The following is a 25,128-nucleotide window of genomic DNA, read 5'->3' on the forward strand; positions in this document are numbered from 1 at the left end:
GATTCATCTTTAGTTAATTTTGTATGTATGGTATGAGATAGGGATTGAGATTCCTTTTTCTCACATATTTATCCAATTGTTCTATGATTTGTAGAAAAGATTATTCTTTCTCCACTGAATTACTTTGGCACCTTTGTAAAAATCAATTAGCCACATATGCATGGGTCCATTTCTGAACTCTCTATTCTGGTCCATTTGTCTATTTTTTTTTTAAGATTTTATTTATTGATTTGAAGGAGAGAGTGAAAGAGGGGTCAGGGACAGAGGGAGAAGCAGACGCCCCCACTGAGCAAGGAACCTGAGGCAGGGCTCTATTCCAGGACTCTGGGATCATGACCTGAGCCAAAGGCAGATGCTTAACCAACTGAGCCACCCACATGCCACCATATGTCTATTCTGATACCAATATGAATTAAGTGTCATTCTTTGATCTCATTGACAAATGTGATGTTGGAGTTTCTTGTGATAATGTGAATGGGTTTCAAGTCCAACAGAAGTTTTTCACAGCAAGTGTTTCATGATCATCATAAAGTACTAATTGTTAATTAATTACAAAATTAAAGTGTACTTTGAAATCAGGTCATGTGAGTCCTCCAATATTTTATTTTATGTTATTTATTTTTTCAAGATTATTTTGAATATTCCAGGCCTCCATATTCCTACATAAATTTTAAAGATTTTATTTGTTTTTTTGGCAGACAGAGATCACAAGTAGGCAGAGAGGCAGGCGGCGGGGTGGGAAGCAGGCTCCCCGCTGAGCAGAGAGCCCGATGTGGGGCTTGATCCCAGGACCCTGAGATCATGACCTGAGCTGAAGGCAGAGGCTTAACCCACTCAGCCACCCAGGCACCTTACTACATAAATTTTAGAACATCACTTTGGCTTCTATTGGTCAACAGAATCATAAAACCATCCCACTTTCAAGGGACGGGGGGAAACCCATCTCTTTTTGGAGGAGTTGCATGAGCACACGGGAAGGAAAGGAATTGATGAAAGCTGTTTTTTTGAGACATTCCACCATCTAGCCACAATAATTTGCATCTCAGCAGAATGCAAATACACTTACCACCTTCCAAGGCCTGCAGAATCTCATCACATTGTATCATTAGCTTAAAGTCCATGACCTCATCACCTGAGGAAGGTGGGCTTCCTCAGATCAAGTTCCTTGGATTCTTCTTAATCAGAAGATCTGTGAGCTAATGTAACAATTTATCTGTTTCCCAAATGTCCAACATACATTAATGCAAAGATGAGATAACCATAAGAGACAAATGTTCAAAAAGAAGAGAAATGAGAGGCTCATAGCAATTACTGGCTGGTACAAATTCACCAAGACTGAAAAACCAGGGGTGATTCCATGTGCCTTCCTGCCATTTCCCATCACAAACTGGACTCATAAGCTCTTGGCCATGTTTTACAACAGGTGTGCTGAAGTGCAAACCATGAGTGGGTCATAGTATGCTGCCAGACACCTCTGACTTGGAGCAATCTGGTCTGGGTCCTCAAAAAGCAGCCCCAGGGGAGCAGGTTCTGATGGAATGAGCACAATGAGGGACACGAGGGACATCCTGACTCTTTGTTCCACCATGACAGGCTGAGAGAGACCAAGGAAATAACCATCTGGCATTTCAGCAGCCCACCTCTGCCACAATCAAGGGCTATTGCAGCTGCTGGGGAAGAAGTGGGGCATACGCGCAGCAGGTCTTAGAAAGCTGAGCAAAGGCTGCTGGCACACTAGTTTTGGGTGTGGCTCTCGTGTTTGTCTTCATATCTATCCTGTGTTTATGCCCATGTGAGGCCACTAATTCATCTTAGTGGTGTCCAAGCCATAATAGCTTCATCATGATCTTGAAACACTTGCTATGAAAAACCTCTATTGGACTCGAAATTCACTCACATTATTACAAGAAATTCCAACACCAAATTTGTCAATCAGAGGAAAGAATGTTACATTCTTTAAGTATAATTTCAACCATGGTAAATTTTAGAATACCTATAAAAATAGATTAAACATTAATTACCAGCTTGTACAAAGTTTTTCAATAGTGACTACTGATATTTTTGAAAAGATTTCCATTAAAAAAAAAAAAAAAGGCTTGGGGGCGCCTGGGTGGCTCAGTGGGTTAAAGCCTCTGCCTTCGGCTCAGGTCATGATCCCAGGGTCCTGGGATTGAGCCCCGCATCGGGCTCTCTGCTCAGCGGGGAGCCTGCTTCCTCCCTTTTCTCTCTCCTCCTGCCTCTCTGCCTACTTGTGATCTGTCAAATAAATAAATAAAATCTTTAAAAAAAAAATGGGGAGGTGCCTGGGTGGCTCAGTTGGTTGGACGACTGCCTTCAGCTCAGGTCATGATCCTGGAGTCTCGGGATCAGGCTCCCAGCTACATGGGGAGTCGGCTTCTCCCTCTGACCTTCTCCTTGCTCATGCTCTCTCTCACTGTCTCTCTCTCAAATAAATAAATAAAATCTTTAAAAAAAAAAAAAAAAGGCCTGACCAGGATTTTCTCACATTTTAAGCTTATAATATGATATTACAAAGTTGTGCTTTTTTTCAGCTGCAAAAAGTTGGGTACCTAGGTGGCTCAGTCAGTTGAACGTCTGATTCTTGGTTTCAGCTCAGGTCATGATCTCAGGGTTGTGAGATGGAGCCTCCCAGGTTTAGTGCTTGGTGGGGAGACTGCTTGAGATCCTCTACCTCTCCCTCTACCCCTCCCCCATATTCACAAGCACATGCGCAGGCTCTCTCTCACTCTCTCTCTAAAATAAATAAATAAAAAAAAGGAATGAAGTACTGCCACATGCCACAACATGTATGAACCTTGAAAACATTAAGTGAAAGAAGCCAGATAAAAAAGACCACATATTACATGAGTCCATTTATATGAAATGTCCAGAATAGGTGAATCTATGGAGACAAAAAGTAGATTAATAGTTGCCTAAGGCTAAGAGAAATAGAGATAATGGGGGTGATGGTCGATGGATATAGGATGTCTTTGAGGAGTGGTGAAATGTTCCAGAATTGACTGTGAACATACGCAAAAACTATCGAATTGTATATTTCAAATGGGTGAATTGTTTAGCAAGTGTATTAGTTCCCTGTGGTTTTGAAACAAATTACCACAAACTTTGTGGCTTAGAACAACAAAAAAAGTTCTCTCCCTCCAGAATGGGAAATCCAAAGTCAGTATCACTGAGCCAAAATCATGGTGTCAATCTGCAAAATCTAAGAAGAACCTATTCATTGTCTCTTTCAGCTTCTGGTGGCATCTAGCTTCTGGCTTCCCTTGGCTAGTGTCTGCATTGGTCCAATAGGCCAGCATCTTCAAATCTCTCTCTGTGCCATCCTCTTCTAGCCAGCAGTGTGTGTCAAATCTCCCTCCACCTCACCTTTATAAGGCTCCATGTGACTGCATTCAACTCCCACTCTGATAAATCCAGAATAATCTTTCCATCTCAAGAGCCTTAACTTCAGGGGCACCTGGTGGCTCAGTCGTTAAGTATCTGCCTTCAGTTCAGGTCATGACCCCAGTGTTCTGGGATCAAGACCCGCATCGGGTTCCCTGTTCTGCAAGGAGCCTGCTTCTCCCTCTCCCATTCTCCCTGTTTGTGTTCTCTCTCACTGTCTCTCTCTCTGGGTCAAATAAATAAATAAAGTCTTTAAAAAAAAAAAAAAAGAAAAAAGAACCTTAACTTCATTGTATCTGTAAACGCCCTGTTTCCATATAAAGTAACAGTTACAGGTTCTAGGAATTAGGACCTTACACTTCAGTGGGAGGTAGGAGGGATCACTTTTTAGCCAATCACGTCATGTGAAATATCTCAGTGGAAGTATTTTTGAAAATACAGAGGGTGTAATTTGTGAATAAATAAAATTTCATATATGCCAAAAAAGCAACATCTGTGTTATAGATGCAAGGACATCTAAAAGACATATTAATCAACTGCAAACTTTATTCTTTTTTTTTAAATTAATTATTTATTTATTTGATGGACAGAGATCACAAGTAGGCAGAAGTAGGCAGAGAGTCAGACAGAGAGAGAGGAGGGAGCAGTACCCCTGCTGAGCAGAGAGCCCAATGCGGGACTCGATCCCAGGACCCTGGGATCATGACCTGGGCCAAAGGCAGAGGCTCAACCCACTGAGCCACCCAGGCGCCCTGCAAACTTTGTTCTGATCTTGATTCAAACAGATCAACAATAAAAAGACATTTTTGAAACACATGAAGAAAAATGAACCTGGACTAGGTATCAGATAATACTGAGAAATTGTTTCTAATTTATTGGAAGTAATAATAGTATCATGATTATTATTTTAAGTCCCATCTGTTAGAGATTTATCCTGAAGTATTTTCAGATAAAATAAAAATGAAGCCTGGAGTGGGCCTTTAAAAAGGGGTGGGGAGATAGAATGGATGAAAACTGAAAAGCAAAGTGCTGATGTTTAGTCTAGGTCCTGAATATGTGGAGGGGAGTTGGTAATGAACTATTCTCTTTATTTGTATACATTTGAAATTTTTCCATAATTAAAGAAAAAGTTAGGAGCCCCTGGGTGTCTCAGTCAGTTAAGTCTGCCTTCATCTCAGGTCATGATCCCAGGATCCTAGGATGGAGCCCCATATGGGGTTCCATGATCATCCAGGAGTCTGCTTCTCCCCTTCCTCTGCCCCTTTCCACCTTCTTGTGTCCTCTCTCTGTCAAATAAATAAATAAAATCTTTTTCTAAAGAAAAAGTTATATTCACTGAAACAAGCTCCATTTTTTCATTTAAAATTTTAAACAGATTTTATTTGAAAGTTTTTTAAAAATATATATCTTCTCTAATATTTTATATATATTCTTATCATAATTCTATAACCAGAAAAAACACTAATTTTTTAAATAAGCATCTTTATGAGGCATCTCTTTGAAATGCTCTCAAAGTCCCTCCAGTTTTATCCCAAATGCTCTTCAAATAATGTCCTTTTCTGTGCACCCTGACGTAAAAAGGTCAGGAAGTTCTGCCCAAGAGAATTCAATTTTTTACGAAGGGCAGATAAATACAGGCTTTCAAAATCGTCCATTTCCAGAAGTGCCGAGGGATTTCTCTTCAGCCTCTCTTTAAAGCGCTTTCAGACAACGAAATGCTTGAGATCGGAACAGTCCGCGCAGCTGCAGCACCGGTTTCAGATGCCCCACTAGTTTGAAAGAAGATCGACACACACACTCTTTGTGTGGTTTTGTGTTTCCCGAAGGAAAAACTAAATCCACCCCAGTGTTTTCATAAATGGAAAATGAATGGCTTGAGGGCCCGCTGTCGAGGGGGACAGGAGGAGACATTTGGCAGAGCACGCCTCTGTGAGGCTTTCATGACCCCACCCCCAAAACCTTCATCAATTAGCAACCCGCCTCGACGTGGCCATCAGAGAGAACTTAAGAGGCAAAGCTCTGGTCCGCACGGGGCCAGCTAGCCCGGGGAGCAAGGTGCATGGCGTTCGGAGGTGGGAGGGTGGCGTCTCTGACTCAACAGCCGGCTGGGGCCGCAGCAGGGCCAGCTGGGGCACACCTCCTCCACAAAGCCCCCAGGTGCATGCTCCAGCTATAGTGCACAGCGCCCTTCCTCTGCAGAGAGATTCGCTTATCTCTGAATTTGGTTATTTGGTTGTTTATTTAAATGTGTAATGCACAAAGAAAAACATTTCAAGGAGAAAAAAAAAAGTATCCTGTGGAAATAGAGTCTGTCTCCCAAGCTTACCTCTCCCATAGAAGCAACCTGTGCTATCAGTTTCTTTTGCATCCTTCCAGAGATTTCTATGTCTATATACCTGTGTATATACATCTATTCAGGCAATCAAGCACATACTGTCTCTTTCCTCCAAAGGCTTACCATACACTCTGTTCTTACCATCCCGTGGTTCTTACTTTTTCACCCTTAACTTTCTATTTTGGAGATACGTCATACTGATATATAGAGATATGCCTTGCATTCTTGTTTTGTTTATTCAATATATTTTTAAGGCTGTATATTTCCTGACATGGATATGCCATAATTTATCTAAGCAATTCCATATGACTATGTATTTGAGGTATTTCCAGGGTCCTGCTATTCCAAACAAAGCTGCAATACATTTTGCATAACCTCCAAGTTCTTAAGCAAGACTATCCTAGTTATCTTTACAAGAAAGACTTATACACAGTGCTGACATAAAAAGAGCAGACAATAACAAAAATCTCCCTTCTGATAAACAAAAATCACTATTAGAATCTGTAGGGCAGCCTGTCCAAAAATGCACCAATGGCATATTGATTATTTTGAATTGAAGCTACTTAGCAAACAGCTGGTACAAGGATGCTCAGACCCTCTTCTGTCCCCCTGAAAGCAGGATTAAAAGTCCCATATGAGTGGTATCTCCCTTGTACTAAGAAGTAAAAAGACACAGTATCCCCAGAGATAGAGACTCTAAAGCCCAGAAATATGTGGAAACAACTGTTGTTACTTTCTACTATTCTACTACTTCAGCTCAAATTCCAATTAGAAGGAATAAGGGCACCTGGGTGGCTCAGTGGGTTGGGCCTCTGCCTTCAGCTCAGGTCATGATCTCAGGGTCCTAGGATGGAGCCCCACATCCGGCTCCCTGCTCAGTGGGAAGCCTGTTTCTCCCTCTGCCCCTCTGGCCTTCTGTCCTGCTATGCTCTCTCCTTCTCTCTCAAAAATAAATACTTTTAAAATTGTTTGCTTATTAATTTAAGCTCCCAAACATTTGTTTTCTTTACCCTATTAATTCCTCACAAATTTATTGTCTCTTTGCCTAAAATGTATAAAAACTGCCTGCCTTGTTCATTTCTTTGGGTCTCAATTTCATTACTAGGCCTCTGTGCGCAAATAATAAAACTTTGGAGGTTTTTTTTTTTTCTCCTATTAATCTGTCTCACACCAATTTAATTCCTAAAACCAGCCAGAAGAATCTTGAAAGGCATAATGAAAATTTTCGCTTCCCCTACAAATTTGACATTGTTTTAACAGAAATAGCTGCTCCTCTAACAGAATGAAAATAATGGGGTCAAGATTCTGCCTGCAGAGCTGGCTCTCTTCTCATAATTCCAGCTTCCATCCCAAAAGATGGTTGTGTGGACAAACCATTGAGGCTCCAGGTTAAGAGAATTTCAATCAAGGATAAGTTTTCCCTTCACCTCTGACCCTAAGCCAGTCCACAGAAAACCCAACTCTACCGTTTTTATAGCATTTTCTCCCTCAACAAACACCAGTGCTCTGCCTCCATTCCAAGCCAGCATTTCTCCCAGCAAACTGCTCTGATATACCTCCCGCCTGCCTGGCAAAGGATGCAAATCAAGAGTTGTAAACAAAGATCTTTTGACTATAGAAAACCAAACTGGCAGAGGACAAAAGAATAGGGGGAAATGCCTGCTTTTGAAGGAAAGTGAAAGGTTTGGGTCATCCGTGGTCAAATAGCCCATCACCAATATGAGACCAAGTCAAAAATTGGGCCAAAATTTTTTCTCAATGACAACCAAAAGAAATCTCATCCAAAAATCATACTCTTCCAGGGTGCCTGGATGGCTCAGTGGGTTAAGCCTCTGCCTTTGGCTCAGGTCATGATCTCAGGGTCCTGAGATGGAGCCCCACATCAGGCTCTCTGCTCACCAGGGAGCCTGCTTCCCTTCCTCTCTCTCTGCCCGCTTCTCTGCCTGCTTGTGATCTCTCTCTCTCTCTCTGTCAAACAAATAAATAAAATCTTTAAATAAATAAATATATAAATAAAAATAAAAATCATACTCTTCCAATAGCAAAAGGGAACAACTCACAGCCAAAAAAAAATGTTTAAATCATTGGAACAGATTTGGGAGAAAGTGGGCTTAAATTAATAAAAAGCCAGGATGCTGGACTATTTAAGGAATATAAAATGAAACCTCCAGAAGCATTGAAATAGAGTAAGTGCACCATCCACAGAGCTGGCCTTAAAAAAGTCTGTTTTCTATGAAAACTGATATCCCTGAATTCTTTATAAACAGTTTATCCTATCAAACAAACTAAATATTACTATATGAAATTATACTTCTTAATGTGGACCACCAGATATCCATCCTTTCTGTTCATGTTTCAAATCCGAAAATACATGTGGTTTTATTTTAACACTTCAATATGGAAGAAACCTCCAAATCCCTTAAAGATAGCATTTTACTAGTTTGGGGATGTTTTCTGTATGAAAGATACGTACTGTGATCATGTGACCTACCAGATTGCAGCCAAGGCACAGAGGCCCACACACCTGTTTTCCTAAAGGGTACTCAGGACAAGGGCTTTTTTATGAGACAGTGCTTTCAGACTGGATGCACTTTCCCCAGATGCTCACAGTATAATTCATAATAAGAGATTATACTCTGGGTTCCCAGGAATTCAGGTACATGGAATGAGGTCATGTCTTGGCACATGGGCGTGTTTCCCCCCGCCACCCAGGTTCATACCAGCTCACAGGAGAGGCAAAAGGGGGAAGACTACTATGACCTCAGAGGCCCTGGGGTCCACACTTCTCAGAAGCCTTCTGAAATGGCAAAGTAAGTCCAGTCTTGCCAGGTTGTGAGGCACAATTACAGTACTCCAGAACTGGCAGGAAACTTGTAGGTCACTAACTCCCCCTACCCCTCACTGAAGCCCACTAAGGACTATAGAGTTGGGTAGAGGCAGAACTTGGGCTAAAAGTCAGGCATCTTGACCCCAGCATTACAAATCTGTCTCTCACACCAGTTCTCCTCAAATCCAAGTGCACGTAAATCCCCTGGAGAGCTCGTTAAATGCTAATTCTGATTCAGCAGGTCTGAGGTAAAGTCTAAAATTTTGCATTTCTAATAAGCTTTCCTTTGATGCCCCTGTTGCTGGTCAAGAACTATTCTCTAAGCAGCACATTCTGACATCTCTATTCTCAACATTCCTCCATTACAGAAAAAATACAGAAAACAGTTCCGCTTGCACTGCCTAGAAACTGATTAAAGAGGGTCCTTTTCTTAATCTCTTGGTCAAACCTATCTCAAACAATGAAGTCTCAGCTTCAGCCTTCTCCTTCACTGAAGACCTCCAGAATTACTGCCCAGCCACTTAGTGGGAAGGGGGAAAGAAATGGTCAAGACCGATAATCCCACACTTTTTATCAGGTGACTTTGGGGTAAAGCCGTAGTTCTCAAACTGTGGGTCCTACACTAATACCATCAGCATCACTTGGAATCTTGTCAGAAATGCAAATTCAAAAATTATAGGAGCAGGCCCAGCAATCTATATTTTGGCAAGCCCTCCAGGTGATTTTGAAGCAGGTTCAAGTGTAAGAATCACTAAGGTTAAGACTCAGCCAAGAGCATCCGATCAACACTCAGAGCTTTTTAACAAAGAATGGTATTTTATCCAAAAAAAAGCTACAACACAATGATTTCCTAGCTCCAGAACATAGCCTACTTCAAGCAAGGGATTACATTTAATCATGGCCCAAACCAATGAATTTAAAGTATATTAGTGCATGATTGTGGGGCCTGTACATGGTGTCTCTTCATGGAACTCAGAGTTCTCTTCTCCAAAGAGAAGATTCCAAAGAATCACAATCACATGGGGCTATGGACACTGGGGAGGGTATGTGCTATGGTGAGTGCTGTGAAGTGTGTAAACCTGGTGATTCATAGACCTGTACCCTGGGGGCTAATAATACATTATATGTTTATAAAAAAAAATTAAGAAGTTTAAAAAAAAAAAAAGAATTACAATCACACTCAAATTTGTGCCCTCAAGCAGATACTTCTCAAGATTTCCTGTCCTTCAGGAAGGATCAGCACAAGCATGTGAACAGGCATGTCACTATCTGCCTCCCAGCCTGAGGGAAATGATGTATATAACCTGGCACTTTCAACCTGGTAAGAAGACAGTTTCTTCTCATGTTCATCTCGTGTGTGTGTGTGTGTGTGTGTGTGTGTGTGTGTGTGTGTGTAAACTCCTTGACTACACATATGAATGAAACCAACCTCAACCCCCATCTGTCCTGTCAAAAAGGCTGGGATGCCCACAGGTTGGACTGAGGCAACAGATCTATGCCGTCATGCAGTAATATTATGGAAATAAAGGTAATCCACAGCTACTACCCTCCTGTGTATTTCCCTCATTTTTTAAATGAGAAACAATAAGAAAGTCTCGTTAAAATGTTGGCTGTAATTTTTAAGCTTTATGGAGCCAGCCCTAATAGGCCACCATTTGCTTCTTTGTCTTGCATATGAAGTCGTGATTCATCTGCATGCAATTCTGCCTTGTTTGTTATAATGTTGCCATGACAACATTTTTTCCTTTCAAGTAGCAAGTAAATTGTGGAAGAGAGCATACAAACAGCATGCTCCTATAGGTAAATACTTCATTGCTATCTACACAAACATTTCATTCATTGTACCCACTCTCTCCTCTCTCTGTACAGTCAGTTCCATTAAGATCCAATTTTTGAATTCTTTCCTCCCAAGAACATATGAAAGCCACCAGAAGAGATCCAAATCAAAATAGATGTGGGTTTGAATATTTTAAAATACATTGCTTTTTCCACAATTCTTCTGTTAAGACCTTTGAAGTAAGAGAAGTTTTAAAAATCAAACCCAAAATTTTATGACCAAAGTCTTGTTCATTCCAAACAGAAACTCCTGCCTTCCATCCTCAGATAGATAAGACAACTCTCAGACTCCATGCAAGGCTATACTTGAAAAGTCAACTTCATTAGCACTTTATACCTGATAAAACCAATTCTCATATCGGGACCCAAAAAATAGAGGCCACCCTACAGGCCCAGCCCAAGTCACAAATCCAAACCTTAGTCATCTGTGCTTACAGGAAACACCTACAAAGGAACCCTGACATACACCAGTCACAACTCTCGAACTCAACTCTAGCTAGCTCCCCTTACCCTAGAAAACAGGACCTGCTAGCCTTGTAAGGAAATCCCTGACCTGGTCAATCAGACCCCATGTCCATGTTGCTGCTTCCAAAGCTATACAACTTGCTGTTGCCCCAAGTCCCTTGGGAAGAGAGTTCCACTGCTTGTGAAACCCTGTACTTCCCTGATCCATGAATTATTTTCCTTTAAATAAAGACATCAAACTTGTTACTAAATTGTTTTTGTTTTGTCATTCCATATACTTTTATTGGACATGTATATACTTGTCTAATGGCCTGTCTAGCTCTAAGACCCTAGTGGTGGGCAGGACAGGACGTCTGTGTCACACACATCATCACCTCTCCCAGATCAGCGGGCACAATGGTTCTAGACTTCCCAAGCAGGGACAGATGCATTGGAATTACCCAGGAGCTTTCAAAAGGACAGAGTTCTGATATTGTCTAGGGATTTTGATTCTGAGTAGGTCTATAAAATGGGAATAATGATAATCTTAACTCAGAAGACTCTTGTGAGAATTACATGAGATAAAAAATGCACAAGAAGCCTGCAGCCCAGGGCCTGGCCCTACAGGCAATTAGTGACTAGGGCTATATTTCTTGGTAATAAAATATTATTGATAATATTATAGAGGACTAGATTAATAGAGTCATAATGAAGTCTGATGAATAGTCCCTACCTGACAGTAAAGAACTCCTCAGAATGCATACTTTAAACCAGGAAAATCTAAGCAGGAAAGGGGTGCTATTAATAATTTTACTAGGACAACAGGTATAAACCAGAGATCCCTGGCAAAAAGATGTATGGTATTCCTACCAGTAATCCTTCTTTACAGTTTGTTAAATCCATCTATAAGGTTGTCACCAATGGGCCTGGCTGCTTGGTTAGATTAACATCTGATTGTATTATCCCTTTGGATCTGTTGATGCAAAACTGATTTCCTTACCTGGGCTTTTACGCCCTGCAAAATGTATAGACTGTCATCAGCATAAATTGCTAATGTAACAGAGAGAAACTTAGCATGTCTTACTCCATATTGCTTCTATTTCCCTTGCTGCTATGACCTATAGCTTAGAAAGTTCTGTTTAGCCCTGACTATCACAGCTAAGATTTGCAAAAACTGTTTTTACCTGAAACCTACCTCACACAGGGAGATAAGTACATACAGAGATGACCATGCTATGTTCAAGATTTACAGAAACAACATGACCAGATTCCTATATGCAAAGATCAACTGACAAAGGACAAAGAAGTTATGTGACCATCGGATCCACAGACGTCAGTCAGCTTTTGGCTCCAGCGCCCTCCTGATTTCTCCTCTTCCTGACACAGAAGCTCAAAGTTCAAGCTGATGGGAGACAGTTCTTCCGGACAATAGTTCACCGCCCGTTTGGTTTGCCGACAATTTCCTACCCCAACATCTTTCCCCTTGACTTAATGGCCTATTGTGCAGTGATCAGAATAAGCTTGGTCTTGGTCTCATTAAGACAAACCTGAATTAACTGCCTGATAAGATAAAAGAGAACCCCAATTCTGCACTACTTTGTGTCTAGGATGTGAGATGGCCAGGTTGGAATTTTTTGAAAACTCTAAGTTTAAAGCTTTGAGTGGGTTGGGTATGATTAGAACTGAGTGAGGATCATGATACAACAGTCCAGGATTGGTGGGAACAGCAAGGTGAAGCATTTTGAGCAAAGATTCAGAGAAGCTTAGGGTCCTTCCCACTGAAAAGCTGATGAGTGTTTCAGTTGATGAGTCTTTCTGAAATAGTAAAACCATGCTAATGAAGTCAATGGAACAGCACAGCCCTATTCATATAGATGCTAAACTGCATAGGGGATAGTTAGTTTCAGTCCTAAGTGTCCAGACTGTGGGGGGGCGGGGTGGATGGTTTCGATTCTCAACCTTTCTAGAAGTCAACCTGACAACATGCATAAAGAGTCTTAAATGCATTCTCACCTTTTACATTGTAATTCTATTTCCAAGGAGCTAAGGAAATAATCTAAAATGCATACAATGATTTACATAATGAGGATGTTCATTATGAACTAAAATCATTTAAGAGCCCCAAATTGGAAGTAACACAAATAATAGGTAATAATACTAGGTAAAGAAATGTGGTATATGCATATGGTAGAAGTTCATGAAGCCATTAAAATTTTATGGGAAAAAAGTAATAACAGTGGAATATGCATGTACTTTACTTGCTAAGAGGAAAAAAGCAGATTAGAGATTCAAATAAACAATGAAAAAAATTATGGGAAGAAAATGTATCAAACATACCAAATACACCAAAATGAGACTCCTGGGTGGTTAGACACAATTTCAATTTTCTTCCTTACACTTCTCAATGTTAATTAACTCATCTGTGTGTATTTTATATATTTTTTTCATATATATGTTAATATATATATTAACAAGAATCTATTGCTTTTATAATCAGAATGTTTTTGTATAAGCAACAACATGATGATAGAAAATACAGTCAAACACAAAAGACAAAAATATAAATAAAAGATCATCTGTAATCCTACCTCTCAGAGATAATTATATTTACTTTGTGATATATATATTTTTCCACACTTTTTTCTGCCTGAGAAAGCAAAGTGGATTTTCGTCTACCACTATCATGAGTTAGTAGGTAGGGGTGGGAGGTGGGGGAGCCCTTTGACTCTAAAACAAATAAAAATACAGAACCACTATCTAGCGATAGTCTCCAAAATAAATGAAACCTTTATTCCTTTCCTATATGCTACTGTAGGGGAGAAAAAAGTTTCCCCCGACCCTCTTTGAGTCTCTAGCTAGATCTAAAAATTAAACTGACAAAGACAGATTAACAGGAGAAAAGCATATAAATGTATTTCTCCTGTTAATCTGTCTTTGTCAGTTTTATGTGACACAGGAAACTTCATAACGAAATGAAAACCTGAAGAAACAATTAGAACTGAGTTTTTTTTATGCCAGGTCTGATGAGATGTGGACAGTGGAGGAGAAATAGAACAAGTTAAGGAGTATGGCGTTAGTATGTAAACTAGGTTTAGCCAGTTAGCCAGAATCTTTCTTAAGATTCTTCTGAGCCTCCCTTTGTCCTTGGAGATAACAATGTTCCTTTCTTTCAGGTAGAGGGAGAGTATCTCTCACCTGAGGGTTTGTGACCACTTTCAGGGAGAAGGCCAGGGGAAAGGTCACAGTGATCTTCCTTCTACTGTTTTCTCAAACTCCTTTAGCTTAATAAATTCAACTATGTCAAAGTGCTATATCCTGGGCTATTGTGACCTGAACTCCCATTACTACTGACTTCTAACAAATACAACTTTATCCCTGCCTCTTGTGATGGCAACAGCTACTAATATATGATACTCCTTGCAGATAGAATTGTATGAGAAAACTTTTCCCACCATGATTAAACTCTCTGCAACCATGTGGGAGATTTTCTTTAAATATCTCTCTTATTTTTTACTCAGCAGGCCAATTCTTCCAAAGAATAAACTCCTTTGCAAACATTTTGCAAGTAAAATTTCTTTTTTCTCTAGTTTTCCTTTCATTTCTATCTAATAAATGTAAATGTTTAGAAAAAAAGGAATATATCATGATGGGTTTTTTTTTCAGTTAACAATATACCATGAATATCTTTCTATGGCTATAAATAGAAAAGCACATTTTTTTCCCAAGATTTTATTTATTTATTTTACAGAAAGAGAGAGAGAGTGTGTGAGGGAAGGAACACAATAAACAGGGGGAGTGGAAGAGAGAGAAGCAGGCTTCCTACTGAACAGGGAACCTGACGTGGGACTGGATCCCAGGACCCTGAGATCATGACCTGAGGCTTAGACAGATATTTAATGACTGAGTCACTCAGGCACCCCTAGAAAAGAATATTTTTAAGGACTGCATAGTATTCAGATATTTGGATATATTATCATTTAAATAACTAGTGACCTAGTGTTGGATTTTTATGTTTTGTGTTGTTAGCATTATAATAAAAGCTGAAATTAGGGGCACCTGGGCAGCTCAGTCAGATAAGCATCTGCCTTTGGCTCAGGTCATGATCCCAGAGTCCTGGGATCAAGTCCCATGTTGAGCTCCCTCCTCAACCGGGGAGTCTCCTTCTCCCTCTTCCTCTGCCTCTCTCCCTGGCTTATAATCTCTCTCTCTTAAATAAATAAATAAAATCTTAAAAAAAAAAAAAAAAAAGCTGAAATAAACACATATGTACATTTTTGTGCCCTAATCTCAGATAAATTCCTTGAATCAGACTTCAAACTGTAAGGGTATACATATTTTAAAGTTTTTAATACACACTGCCAAATTGTTCTCTAGAAAGATTGTGTACTTACAGTTCTACCACCCCTAAATATTTACTCAATGCCCTCCCCAACAGTAGGTTTTAATGCTCGTTTTATTACCAAGAAGATAAGCTAAAATGGTATTTCATTTAAATTTGTACTTATGTATTATCATCTCTGAACTAGCCATTTATATTATTTTATTTTGTGAACTGAATGTTTATAACTTTTTCCCATTTTCCAATAGGGATATTCACATCCTTTTCATTTATTTGTAAATTGCATGTATTTTAAAGATATTGATTATTTGTCATGTATTGATACCCAGAGTTGTTTCTTTCAGAATCTTATTTTAAATGTTTTGAGTGGGTGATGTTAATTGTTAAAAAGAAGTTTTAAGGGGTGCTTGGGTGGCTTAGTGAGCTAAGCCCCTGCCTTTGACTCAGGTCATGGCCTCAGGGTCCTGGAATCAAGCCCTGCATCAGGCTCTCTGCTAAGCAAGGAGCCTGCTTCCTCCTCCCTCTCTGCCTGCCTCTCTGCCTACTTGTGATCTCTCTCTGTCATATAAATAAAATCTTAAAAAAAAAAAAGTTTTAAATCTATGCTTCTTTTCCTTTATGGCTTTATGCCATTGGGGTTATACTTAGAAAGGATTATATATCCTCAAATTATAGGAGTTCCCAGTTACATTGTTCCTCTATGAGTTGAAACGTTTAATTGAAACTTGTAGATCTATTTCTAAAGAACATACGCATTTCTTCCTGACTTATCTTGATTCTTCAATTTTGGATAAATTTTCTGCACCTCTTCTGGCATTTGGCCACCTCTTCACCTTGGCTACCACCACTGGCCAGTGCTGCCACTTGAGGCCAACTGGTCACTTGCCCCGGGAATGTCAGGCCCTTCCCTGACCACAGGTGCACAGCCAAGTCAGAGTTTTTGGTTCCTTGCTCCATGTCAGGACTTAAATGAAACACTACACTAGGCAGCATGAGATATGGCATCTTTGGTAGCTTCCAAAAAGTGGACACCAATAGAGACAGGATATGCAGAAGGGTTAATTCCCATAGGGTAAACTTTGACCAATGCGAAGTAAGATATGGGAAGGATCTGGGCAGAAACAGCTCCCTCTCCCTTCTCTTTCCCATAGATTGCTCCAAAACATGGCTGCTCCTTGCAGCCTATCTGGCAAAAAATCTTGCATGTTGAGTGAACCTAGCTCTAACCAACCTGCTTTCTTTCTTTGGCATATTGCAAAGTGGTAACCAAGCTAATAATGCATCACTTTACATCTCTTGACAACCCTTGCTTCACATCCCTTTTGTCCTCACTCTTGCCTCCCTAGACCTTCAACTAAAGCACCAACATTTCCAAGTTGTCTCAGACCTGGTATTTCAGGAAAGCTCTCATGTCTTCTCTTCCTCTTCTTTAACCTTCTTCTCTGCTTCTCCCTAGAAGATTCATCAGCTTTCTCTTCTTGATGCATTTTTAAAAATTTCATCTTAATGTTTTGTATACCTGTAAGGCTTTTCTTGGTTTCCAAAATTTTCTCAAAGCATCCTGCATTTATTTCGTGAAGGCAATCTTTTCTTATCTCTCTGAGAATATTAATTAAAGACTTTGTGAAGTTTTATTCTACTTTCTGCTTTGTTTCTCTTTCCTCCGAGTTTCTTTTTCTGTTTTAACATCTGTTCTCATAACAAACATTTCACTTCAAGATATTTCCTTAAATGTATGATGATTATTAGTTTTGTTTTGTTCCTTTTTTTTTTTTTTTTTTAAAGTAGGCTCCATGACCAGCATGGAGCCCAACATGGGGCTTGACCTCATGACCCTGAGATCAAAACCTGAGTTGAAATCAAGAGTCAGATTCTTAACAGACTGAGCCACCCAGGTACCCCCTCAGTTATATTTTTACTCTAAAAAAAGCTTTGTATTTTTATTTATGGATAAGGCTTATAGAACGGTGGCCCTCATGATAGGGTATTGGGATGGACCCAGCCATGCCATTGGGGAGCACGAATATTTATTTCTATAGGTTTTTTCTTCTGGTCTGGTCATTTTTCCCAGAGAATAATGAATGCTCTATTTTCCCTAGGAACATAAGCCTAGCTACCGGTCCTGGGCACTGAAAGGGAACCTGGAATCTCACTGTTTTCAACTTAATTACCCTGCTTCCAACATGGTACCCTGCTTCAACCATCACTGGTAGTTGATGTGGTAGTCCACATCTCTGCCTCAACATCTCCAGAGAATACACCTGCAGTCTTCTTCCATGGCCAGAGAGGGAGAGTCCTTTGGTTATGCAAGGTGAAGAGGGAATCTGAAGGTCTAACACTTCTTGACAGAAACTTTGAGCAGAACATTTTGTTTTCAGCCCACACATATCCTTACCTTTTAGGGGTACCTGCCATCGTCTTTCCTGAGCTTTTCTGAGCATAGGTAGTGCAAACTATTGCTTCCGGTTTGCATCTCTCCTTCTCTCCCATTTATTTTCTTTCCTCCAGGACTGCATTGACTCCTCTAGTCAGCTACAGTCTCCTAGCCAGTTTTCTTTCTCTGTTAAAGTTTCTACCCTTTTGCATCTCCTTGCAGTTATTTTAGTAAAGGTTTGGAACTATTTGAGCACATGTCCCACTTTCATGTTTAATCAGAAGTCCTCAAAGACCTCTACTACCATATCTTGCAAGATAATCCAGTGTTTGGGTTTTGTTGTGATTTACTGTTGAGATAATGTATTATATTCATAGGGTTTTTTAAAAATACTAAGCTATCATTGTAATCCTGGGATAAACTCTATTTGGTTATGCATTATTTTTATGAGGCATATGGATTCAGTTTAATATTGTATTCAGGCTTGTTGCAAAGTGAAATTCATTTATCTACTTTTCTGAGTGTTATATTGATTGATTTTTGTACTGGGGCTCTAGTAGGTGGGTAAAGCAACAGTTTTCTAACTACATCTATGCTAAGAAATAATTTAAACTTGGTAGAAATTATGTTTGTTAAAAGTTTGAAATCACTTGCCCCCAACACCTCTAGACCTTCATGCTCTCTTTAAGGTAAATAGTTGATATGGTTTTTCAATTTCATTATATAACAATTTCCTAAGAAACTATCGACTCAATTTTTCAGATAAATCTCAAAACATTGTTAAATAAAAGAAACTTTGTACAAGAGAGTACATATTATATGATTCCACTTACATGAAGTTCCAGGACAGGAACCAATATGTGGGAGAAATAGAACAACGCTTCCTTCTGTTGGGGGGTCGGGTGGGGCTGGAAACAGGAAGTAACTGGGAAGAAACATGAGAGAGCTCTGTGGGGTGATGGAAAGTTTCACTAATTATCGTGATAGGGGTTTGGGTTACACAGGTGTATGCATTTGTCAAATGAATGTACAACTAGAATTTGCATACATATCACTGCATGTAAGTTATGCATTAAAAACTATCAAGGAATATTGAATTTAGGGGAAAGTGAACTGATGTCAAATTTTACTTTGAAATGTACCAAGAAATAAGATAGATTGATAGATAAAAAGATAGGTGATAAAGAAAGTATAATAAAATGTTAATAAGATCTAAGTGAGAGGTATTCAGGTGTTCATCTAAAAGTCTTTCAGGGGTACCTGGGTGGCAGAGTCAATTAAGTGACTGACTCTTGGTATCAGCTCAGGTTTCCTTCTCAGGGTCATGAGATCGAGCCCTGTGTGGAGCTACACGCTCAGCGCACGGTCTGGTTAAGATTCTCTTCCACCCCTCCCCACCATGCTCATGGTCTCTCTCTCAAATAAATAAGCAAATCTTTTTTTAAAAGATTTTATCTATTTATTTGACAGACGGAGAGAGACAGAGAAAGGTTGGGGGACACAAACAGGGGGAGTAGGAGAGGGATATGGGGCTCAATCCCAGGACCCTGGGATCATGACCTGAACCAGAGGCAGATGCTTAACAACTGAGCCACCCAGGCATCCCAATAAATCTTTTTTTTTTTTTTTAAATTCAACAGTATGTTTGAAATTTTATAGTAAAAAATGAAAATAAAAAATCTTTAAAAGTAAAAATATAATCTTAGCATAGAATTTTATGTAGTAATTGTTTTCATTTTCTAGTGCATAAAAAATTACCACAAGTTAAACATTTTAAAGCACTCATTCTTTTTATCTCACAACTTCCATGATCAGGAAGGAGTCCATGGAGGCTGTTGGCAGGATTCAGCTCCTTGTGGCTATATGCCTGAGCACCTTGGCTTCTTACTAGCTTCAACTAGCTCATTGCCAGAGGACATCCTCAGCTGGTAAAGGCCCCCATAGTTCCCCTGCCACCTGGTCCTCTCCACTGGCAGTCTATAACATGGCTACTTGCTTCTTCAAGGTCATCAGAAGGATCTCTCCCTCTCTCTCATCTGCTAAGATGCTAAGATAATGTAACCTAATCAAGGGAGCGGCAGTTGGGTCACCATGTAATATTCCATTGGTTAGAAGCAAGTCATACATTCCATACACCCAAGAGAAGGGGAATAAAGAAGGATGGACTCACTGGGGGCCACTCTAGGATACATGCTATTCAAGACAAACAAAACCAGATGCTAGTTAAAGTAGCAAGGACAGGTTTTTAATTAATAATATGCTACTGCAAATGGAAAGAGGGCCTAGCATGAACCAAACTCAATTTCAATTAGAACAGAGTTGACTGGCTGTTTTAAAGGAAGAATGAGGAAGTAAAAAGTGGGCAAGCAGGAACTCAGGGACGTGAAAAATTATAAAGGGTGATCAGTTTAGATGCCATTAGGCCAGCAGTGTCTAGTAGCTGCTAAGTACTAAAGTTAGGATTCTGTTCTCCCACAGAGACTGAAAGACAGAGGTCCTAACCTTCCTAGTGATTACATTTTAAAAATTACATTTAAAGGACAGGTGGCTCTCAGGTCCTTGAGAAGGACACTCCTGGGTTGTAGGATATGTATATCCGTCTCAAAGGGACAGAGGGAGGACTTACCATTTTAAGCCCTGTTTAGTAAATCTCTGAAGAAAAGAACAGTCAGGGGCCTGATATCAAGTGTTGGCTAGAACAAACAATAAATTCTTTTGGCACTTTGTACTTTCTGAGGAAGGCACTTTAGCAGCCTAGCGTTGTCTAGATGACTGAAGGTCATCCTAGGGATGTGACCTTGAGCTACCAGAAGAGGGACAGCGGAGTGGATAAAATCATTTGTGTTGAGAGTCTGTAGTTTGTATGGGCCAAGGTTGAAGCCTCGTTGAAAAGAGGGCCCAGAAGAGCCAGCAGGAGCTGGATCAAGTAGAGACTCTTGGTCGTCACCACATTCACCTTCTCCTGCGCCTTTGACTCTCCTTATCCACGGTGACATTCCCTCTTTCCTAGTAAAGCTTATTTTCTACCTCATCTCTCTTGCCTATCTTCTTGCCTCTCGCCAAGATTTATGTTTCTGCTCAGAAACAAATGAGACTGAAACAGAGTTGGCCGATTAAAACCAAAGTTAAAGAAACACAGCAGTGAGTGGAGAAGGCAGTTTACATTCTATGCTGTGTTTCTCCCCAACCCGATGTTTTTCTTTTAGATTTTTTAGAAATGTGATCTTGAAATAATGAAAAGTTATTCTGATGGCACAGAGCATCAAAAGAGCTCAAAGGTATTTCCCTTTTAAAACCATAGTAAAAGGAACTTACAATGAGAAAGAGTAGAGGGGAGCAAACCCAAGTGCTTGAAGCCCTAAGCAAATTAATCTGTTTCTCGAGTCCTCAGTGACATATGCTCAGTCCTTGAGAGATGTCCCCTCTAGAGCACCAATTAAAAAGGACACAATTGTTCTTGAGTAAAAGGGATAGCAAAAAATTTTTAAATAATCTATTTATTGGGTACAACAAACAGGACCAAGGTTAAATTCACCAATCTCAAAATTAACTTTCTAAACAGTTACACGTGGGTTAACAGTCTAGTAAAATGAAACCTGTATGTAAGAGTCGATTCCTTTTCTGCCACAGTGGAGGCTGTAGGACATACAAGGTCAAGTTCACAATGAACATAGCTTTTGGTTTAGCCTGTTCCAAATCAGAGCACGGCTCTTGGGATGGTACCTTGCATGTAGTGACTTAAATATTTGTTGACAATAATGATTATGGAATAAATACATATATTCCCTAATAAAAAATATTAGCTTGGGAATCCTAAGAGATTAAAAGGCACTCGCATTTGCTATCCACTTAGATCTGCACAGTAAGTGTACATCACTTCCTCTTGGCACCACCTGTTATGGGAGAAGCAGCAGACCCGGAGGATATGGACTGGGAAGTGACAGAAGGTTCTCTGTCTTCCTCCTCCAGCTTCTAGTCCCTTTCCAGGATCCTATCTGCCTCCGAGCTCCTCATACACTATCCAAGATCAATTTCAGTACTTTCTTGTCTCTTTAATTTTTGTACCAAGAAAGAAAGAGTCCACAAATGATTTCTAACAACCACTAGGGTTTTAAAAGAATTCCAAGGTAAGGAATCCCACTGGTAAGGAATTTAATTAGATGTCAGGAGAACCCCTAAGAGAGGCTCCTAGCTACAGCTGTGTGTGTGAGTGTGTGTGTTTACATACATGAATATGTGTCCACGGGTGGGCATGTGTGTGAGCAAACACATTAAAAGAAGCGTAGGAGCTGCCTGATAGAGAAATATGAGTAACAAACTTGAGACATCATGTCACACGTCAAAGCAACAGCAAATTTCGAGCCCAAAATCTTCTCTTGTGTTCACCTGATGATGATCTTCCTAGCCCGCTTCTTCCCCTTCAGCAAGCCCATTTATCTTTAATACCACAACCCAGAAAGTGTTCTTCTGGAAACTGAAAATAGTCATTCATTATTGGTTTGATAGAAGGGCCGCTACAAATAAACTCAGCATATGGTACTGTGAAGTTAATAAATATGATGTAGTTAAGAATTCATTTTGGTTAGCTTCTGGTCTAGCGTTGTCCAATAAAAACACAATCTGAGCCACATCTGCTATTATAAATTTTCTAGTAACCACATTTAAAAAGATAAAAAAGGAACAAATGAAATTAACTCTTAACCCAGTATCTCAAAACTGTTATCTTAAAGTATTAATATAAAAGCTGTGAGTGAACCATTATCTCACACTATGTTGGTGTTCAGTATTGGAAACCCAGTGTGCATTTTATAGCCAGGACACGTCTCCAATCAGACTAGCCACATTCTGAGCACTCTGAACCCACATGCGGGCTAGCAGGGACCACTTTAGATCATCCAGATCTAGGCTCAGAGCTAAGAAGAACTCCTGGGGGAAGTACATGACTCACTCACTCCTCCGGTGTTAGAGGAAGCCAGGGAGTTGGTTGTCCATTCCCTGCTGACTACAGTAGGATTTGCCTTGGTGGCAGTATTTCAAATCCCTCCAATATCTTCACTGCAGATGTAAGTATTCTCTGATCCATGTGTAATAAGCAATAAAAGCTTAACAAAATAATCTTTTTTTGCACTGAGGCTAAGTCTCTGACTGTGGCCAGGAAACAATTTAATAAGGGCCGCAAGCTAAATGCATTCGGGAGCCAGGCCAGTCACATAAATACGCGGGAACCAGCATGTGGTGTGTAGGACAACAGGGAGTGGCGGCCATCGTGCCAAACTGGAAAGTGCATGCTTTGTCTAAACACGCTCAAGTGTAAAACCTGTGCAAATACCATGCAGGTCAAACAGAACCCATCCAGGAACCAAATCTGGCCTGTGGGCGACCAGTTTGCAACACCTAATTCAATGGGACCAAAAAAGGGAGCATAAGGAAGCAGATTTTTTTTTTATTCTCTGAGTGGAGGAGTCTGTCTCCGTGGTTACACGGCCAAAAACAATATTTTCTTCTCATCACGATAGAGGTTTCTCAGATGTAAACATGCCTCTCACTTAGAGCTGTCTGTTAGAAGTTCAGTCTTCTGGCATGTTCCAGAAATGGGAAAACTATCAGACATAAATTCTCCATAAGTGAGGCTCATTCTCACGGAATGGTCTGATGTTATGCACATATCCTTGCTCATTCTCCAGACGGTGTCACAAGGCCACTCTAGGAACATGAGCCTGACTTGGTCTCTGCTAGAAAATCAGGAACAGCTTAAGTGCTGGACACCTGGCTCCTGTTATTTTGTCCCTGATGACCAGCCAGGGAGCGTTCACTTTGTAGCTGGGCTATTCAAGCCAATGTGTCCTTTGCTTACCTTCAATCTTTCTCCAACTATAAATGTTCCTCTAAGGATAAGAAAAGTTTAACCAAGAAAGAAAATTTTTAGGTCAGCTGTCTTAAAACAAAACCAAAAGAAATGTTTTTCGTTCCGAGAAATACTGAGAATGTGTGCTAAGGTATGCATTACCACTGTTAAATCTGCATCTCAGAAGGATTACCAAGCAAGTAATCCAACACATTCCTCCTAAGGACAAAAATATATGACAGAAGTATCATCAATAAGAGAAGCTGACTCCCTTTTAAAACCCACAGTACCACTCTCTGACAGTTCATGAAATCACTCTTTCTGATGCAATGACTCTCATTTGGGTCCTGTCATCCTAGCAAAGAGAGCACCTTTCTAATTCTCTTATAATAGAAGGGAATAAGTTGGATATCATCAGGCTCATTCTTTTTGAGGAGTGTGCTGGTCTATTTGGGTGCCCATGAAATACCAGAAAGTTATTTTCTCACAGTTCTAGAGACTAGACGTCCATGATCAAGCTGCTGGCAGTCTTCTTTCCTTGACTTGCAGAAGGCCATCTCCTTGGGTCTCCCTCCCACAGGTGTCCCTCTGTGCTCACACACCCCCAGTGTCTTTTCCTCTTCTTATAAGGATATCAGTGGTGTTTGAATAGGGCCCACTCTAACAGCTACATTTTAATTTAATCACCACTTATTGCCAAACACTTACTTTCTGAGATATTAAGAGTTGGACTTCAACATATGAATTTTGGAGGATGCAATTAGAGCCATCATAGGAAGGCACATTTCTTTTTCTTGTTCTTTTTTAAATTTATTCGAGAAAGGGGGAGAAAGAGAGGGCAGAATCTTCATCAGACCCCATGCTAAATGCAAAGCCTGATGTAGGACTCCATCCCATGACTCCAAGATCACAACCTGAGCCAAAACCAAAAGTCAGATGCTCAACAAACGAGCCACTCAGGCATCCCAGGTGTGGTAATAACAAGTAGCTTGATAATAAAAATAGCTAACAAAGAAAGACAGATATCATGTGATTTCACTCATATGTGGAAATTAAGGAACAAAGCAGAGGAACGTAGGAGAAGGGGGAAAAAAGAGAGGGAAGCAAACCATAAGACTTTTAACTACAGAGAATAAACTGAGGATTGATGGAGGAAGGTGGGTAGGGAAAGGGTTAAATAGGTGATGGGTATTAAGGAGGGCACTTGTTCTGTTGAGCACGGGGTGTTCAAGGTAAGTGATGAATCACTAACTTGTACTCCTAAAACCAATATTACACTATATGTTAACTAACTAGAATTTAAATTAAAATTTGAAGAAAACAATAAAAAGATAAGAAAAATAAAGTTGATTCATATTTGTTCAAACCTTGAGTAGAGAGGAGGCCTGGGTGGCTCAGTCGGTTAAGTGTCTGCATTTGGCTCAGGTCATGATCCCAGGGTCCTGGGATCCATCTGTCCATCTGTCCCTCACCCTGCTCATGCTTTCTCTCTCCTTCTGAAATAAATAAATAAAATCTTTTAAAAAAACAACAACAAACTTGAGTAGAGAAAAAAACTTTAATGAAGGTTGCTGTCATAGATGGGCTAAGAGCAAAGGGCTCCAGCTAAGCTTTAAGCCAAAAAAAAAAAAAAAAAAAAGAAAGAAAAGAAAAAGAAAAATAGCTAACACTCCTCGAGCAATTTTTATATGCTAACAACCTTAATAAGCATGTTATATGTTTTAAT

General features: G+C 40.0%; 1 long non-coding RNA gene across 1 annotated transcript in view; it reads right to left on the reverse strand.

Moving 5' to 3' along the window:
- Window positions 1-18,465: 18,465 nt before the first annotated feature.
- Window positions 18,466-25,128, reverse strand: part of LOC132024773 (uncharacterized) — a 49,352-nt gene continuing 42,689 nt past the window's right edge. The window contains exons 2-3 of the long non-coding RNA XR_009406305.1: window positions 24,770-24,898; window positions 18,466-18,482 (exon numbers count right to left, since the gene is read on the reverse strand). This is a non-coding gene — a long non-coding RNA (uncharacterized LOC132024773). The remainder of the gene's footprint in view (window positions 18,483-24,769; window positions 24,899-25,128) is intronic.

This window comes from Mustela nigripes, chromosome 9, assembly GCF_022355385.1.
Source record: "Mustela nigripes isolate SB6536 chromosome 9, MUSNIG.SB6536, whole genome shotgun sequence".
Lineage (NCBI taxonomy): Eukaryota > Metazoa > Chordata > Mammalia > Carnivora > Mustelidae > Mustela > Mustela nigripes.